The sequence below is a fragment of the Sceloporus occidentalis genome, unplaced genomic scaffold (genome assembly GCF_023333645.1).
Source record: "Sceloporus occidentalis isolate IW3139 unplaced genomic scaffold, rSceOcc1.0.p SCAF_1, whole genome shotgun sequence".
NCBI lineage: Eukaryota > Metazoa > Chordata > Lepidosauria > Squamata > Phrynosomatidae > Sceloporus > Sceloporus occidentalis.
Window position 1 is genome coordinate 4,773,981 of NW_028316981.1, and position 5,377 is coordinate 4,779,357.

The window sequence follows — 5,377 nt, forward strand, 5'->3', positions numbered from 1 at the left end:
ACTATATCTTGTGTTGGTCAAGCCTCATCTGGAGGACTACATTCACTTCTGGGCATCTCATTTTAAAAAGGATATAGATATATTGGAGCTAATTCAGAGAAGGGCCACAAGGGTGATAAGAAATATGGAGAGCAAATAATATGATATGAGGAAAGATTGAAGGAACTGGGCTTGTTCAGCCTGGTGAAGAGAAGTCTGCAGGGTGACATGATTTTCCTTTTTAAATACCTCAAGGCTTGTCACAGAGGAAGGGGCAGGGCTGTTCTCTGCTACGCCAGAAAGTACAATCAAGTCTAATGGTTTGAAGTTCCAGGAGCGTAGATGTCAATGGGACATTAGAAGGAACTTCTTGATAGTAAGGCTGCAACTACGCTGCAGAATTAATGCAGTTTGACACAGCCATTGCTCAATGCCAAGGAATTCTGGGATTTGTAGTTTCATGAGATATTTAGCCATCTCTGTGAGAAGGCTCTGGTGCCACAACAAAACTACAAATCCCAGGAGTCCATAGGAAGGAGCCATGACGGCTCGAGCAGTGTCAAACTGTATTAATTCTGCAGTGTGGCAGCAGCCTAGAGTCATTCAGCAACGGTGGTGGTTTCTCCTTTGGACGTCTTCAAAAATAGGGCGAAAGAGGACAACTACCTGCTAGGGATGCTTTAGCTGGAGATGCTGCATTTAGCAGAGGGTTGGAACAGATGGTCCATGGGGCCCCTTCCAATCTTGTGATTCTAAGCCAGAATGAATTTGTTAACTAACACGAATGCCGTCAGCTGCCATTGACCCCCAGGTAAACGAATCACTATTTAGAAACACGGGAAGGAGTATTAACAGATAGACAGAAATCTGGGCCAGACTAGAAGGCAAAGGAAAAGAAACATGTGAGAGGGAGCATTGCCTTGCTGTGACATGTGCCCTCTAAAAATAAAGACCCATCCCCTGCTAGTGCAGGACACGCGTGGCACTTGGGAGACAGAAGCAGAAGTTGGCTTTTGCAAGAGGCCTGACAAACACAAAACAAGTCCAAAAAAGCACAACACCTGACCAGATCTCATCCAGGCGAAAGAGCAATTCTGTTTCTGTAATGATTCCAGGGCCCTGATCCATTTGGTTCCCAGGCCAAATTATATATATAAAGTAGCCCACACTACCCATGAGGAAAGATAATAGATAAATGTAAAAAACTGATGATTTTTTTTTTTATTTCTGCAGTTTTATTTTGTTTTTTCTGTAGGGCACCCTCCAACTGTCCAGATTTGGTAGGGACAGCCCTGGGTTAAATGTCCTGATTTCTTACGTATTCTCCCACTGTTATCCCAGCAGGGTCCATTAGGAACAAAGCATCCTAACATTACAGCACACTGTGTCATTCATCACAAGGTTACCTTTCTGGTACATGCACACTTGGCAAATCACATACATGTATCCCATAGTAATCACTTATTTATTTATTTCGGCTTCATTTGCGCAGTAAGCCTCTACCCAGAGGTGTGCGTTTTAGTATTGTAATGAGATCTCAGTTACAAGAGTTCAGGGATTTTCTGGGTTCTGCTTGCACAGCTAAAAACGTGACAAATGTGCTATCGCCTTTTCTTTCCGCCAGGCCACGTTATCAGCTCTGGTGCATTCTTTTCCCATGGAAAGCCGAAACAGTTCAGGGTTGCAGGGAAAGACTGTTTCTCTGGGGAAGATGGGACTTTCTAACCCATCATGTACTACCTAGCCCATCACCACATTTCTCCTTCACCTTCACCTTGCTTCAGTTGCTTCAAACTGCATTCAAAGTGCAGAAACAGTTGTGTATTCATTCAATTCAAGTTTTGGGATTTTTTGGTGTCTGTGTATGTGTTAATTTTTATTTTTTGATTTAAGAATACCTGCATTGGAATATAAGGAGCTATCTCAGAGATGGGACCAAGTCTCCACGTAAAATCATTTGTTTCATATACATAGCTTGAAGGTCATTTTATACAATTCAGACGGAGTCTTCCTTATGTGTAAAGCTTGGGACCAGAAGTGTTTTGGATTTTGTCACTTGCTATTTGATGTTCTTTTGTTGCCTGTTTTATTGAATCATTTCCTGTATTGCTATGTATTTTATATGTATTATCCTATTATTTCTTAAATTGTACGCCATAGGCAGATTTACTCTTTTATACTTATTGTTTTTATGTACAGCGCTGTGCAAATCTACAGCGCTATATAAATAAATAAATAAATAAATAAATGGAACCCCCCCCCCCCCCCCCCCCGGATAGTGGAATATTTGCATATATATAATCCTGGAGATGGAACCCATTTTTAAACATGAAATTCATTTATGTTTCATCCACACCTGTTAAACATAGCCTGAAGGTAATTTTATGCATACTATTTTTCTTAATTTTGTACATGAAATAAAGTTTGTGTACACTGAAAGCATAGGTGTCACTATCTCAGCCATTTCTCATGAAGAAATGAATGGATACTGCAGATTTCTGGATAAAGGATACTGAGCCTGTGTTTTTAATAATGTTAATATTTTTAAAATAATTTTTTGCATGAGACAAAGTTTGTGAAACCTGAACCATCAGAAAGCAAAGGTGTCACTGCCTTAGCCACCCATGAAAAAAGTTTGGGGTTTGGGGAATATTTTTGGATTTTGGATTATGGATAGAGGAGACTCAGCTTGTAATACCTTTTGCCTCTTTTCGCCTGGACACACGCTGAAGTGGCTTGGCTGTGTGTGTCCCAGTTTTAATCATTGAAACGCTGGAGAGTATGGTAGGCATGACAGAATATATGTTTCTATTTCTCTACTACAAGTTTTGTTAAAAGTCAAGATGCCTCGGTTTTACAGTGTTATAGAAACTGTTTATGCAAGGAATGAATCCCTGGATATATTAACTAGGGTGGCTTAAAGCTTATTGGGGGTGGAGAGAAATGGCTCAGTTTTGTGTTAATTACTGGAGTTATTGTGTTTATGAAGTCTTTGTACTGAAAAGGTGATAAATACTTAAATAAATGAGAAATATAATTGAGAAATAATGTGCATTATACAAAAAAGACCACACTGACTGGAAAGAATCATTATTTATCTTGTCTTCCACAGTCTCCCACTTGTGAACATCTCATGATTATGGAGCAGCTGCAAAGCCTAGGAAAGGCTTTTCTGAGTTTTGAATTGTTTACAACTTTCAGAATCAACCAAGCAGTATTGCAATGTTCACTTTGTGGATTCTGAGAGTTGTAGTTCAAAGGCATAACTTTCTTGAGCCCTTGGTATTTCTGAGCTGAAGCAGTTTTGCGAGCCATATAAAACTCTAGGTCCTTATTCCACCATGACATTGAACCCTGTTTTGAAACTGAGCTCAGAAAGAGGAACTATAGGAATTTATAACTAGGAACTTCTTCGGAAACTTGGTGCATGCATTCAGATGGATACTTACTTTCCCAGCTTTTCCAGAACTGAAACTTGGCTTGCAAGTCAGTGCTGTGGGCCTGATTCCTGCTTAGAGAAGCATATTTTACTCTCAGTGTGCCACAGTGGTTTGAGTGTTGGACTATGACTCTAGAGGCCAGAGTTCAATTCCCAGCTCTGCCATGAAACCCACTGGGTGGCCTTGGGCAAGAAGTCACACTCTCTCAGCCTCAGGGGAGAGCAATGGCAAACCTCTTCTGAGCCAATCTTGCCAAGAAAACCCCACAACATGTTTACCACAGGGTCGCCATAAGTCGGAAACAACTTGAATGCACACAACAACAATCCTGTAGAAAGTTGGGCATATTTTCTGTAACAAACTAAAGCAAGGGCTTTGCTAATGTTAACTGCTGTAAAGCCAAATTCAGTGTATGGAGACCACATGAATGAGTGATCTCCAAGTCACTCTACTGTCAGGAGACCAATTCAGGTCTTGCAGATTCAGGGCTGTGGCTTCCTTGACTGAATCTATCCATCAGTACTATCCCCTTGCTCTTTTTCTATTGTCTTCTGAGTTACTGAGCATGATGGTCTTTTATAGAGAGTTCAGTCTTTTCATGATATGTCCAAAGTATTAGAATTCAAAGATATAGCCATGTCAGTCTGTAGAATCAGTATATGGAGAGATCTTGTAGCTCCTTTGAGACTAACCAAAAAAACCAAAGTTATATACAGAGAAAAAGGAGGGTTTGGTGGGATAGCTTCCAGCTATCTTTCCTGCAGCTATATACTGTTTCCAAACATCATTGTTTGGAAAGTAAAGGTTACACTTCTAGAGATGAGAACTCATACTCATTTTTAGAAACCAATAGTCATCTTATCACCTTCATTCTCAGAAAGTCCATATGAATCTTTATTATTATAATTATTGACTATAGATTGGGATTATTGGGATTCTATTATTATTATTATTATTATTATTATTTTATGTACAGTGCTGTGCAAATCTACAGTGCTATATAAATAATAATAATAATAATAATAATTGGGGTTATATATATTATAGATTGGGGTTAAATAATAATAATAATAATAATATATTTTGTTGTCATAGATTGGGATTATATATTATTATAATATTATATTATTGTTATTATCATTATTATTATTATAGATTGGGATTTAATCACCATCATAATAATATATTGTTGTTGTTATAGATTGGGATTATATATAAAAATATGTTATTGTTGTTGTTATCATTATTATTTTAGATTGGGATTTAATCATAATAATATATTGTTGTTATAGTTTGAGATTATATATAATAATAATGAAACAAATGGAAGCTAGTGACAGATTCAGTCATGCAATGTAAATGATAGTATTAATTTATTATTATTATTAAGCTTTATTTATATAGCGCTGTAAATTTACATTTAATATAATATAATATATATAATATTGTATATAAATATTATATATAAATGTAATATAAATGTAAATTTATATAGCGCTGTAAATTTTGGACTGTGAAGCAAGGTACAATAGAATTATGTTGAGTTGCAAAAGATATATACGTTTATTTAAAATGTAGTAAATTTATAATAATAATAATAATAATAATAATAAAGAAGAAGAAATGTAACTTCTTCTCCTTCTTTCTTCTTCTTCATCACTGACTTCCCTCTTATCAAACTAGATCACAAACTTCTCCACCTCCTCAAACTCCAACACCCAGAATTCAATATCTTTGAGCCAGAAAAAGAGTTAAAGCGATGCCAAACCGGGTTATCCCTCCAGTTTGGATGCAGCCCTGGCTGAGAGCCATCCTCTCCAACAGAAATCTACCCAGCAACTGCTGACGCGGCAGGAGATACCGGTTTTTTTTCCCTCCACCCTATTGGTAGAACGCCCTTGGAGCCAACGCCCAATCAGGAGCCGAGCTCCTGCGAAGAGGGTTCTTTGCCAGTTTGC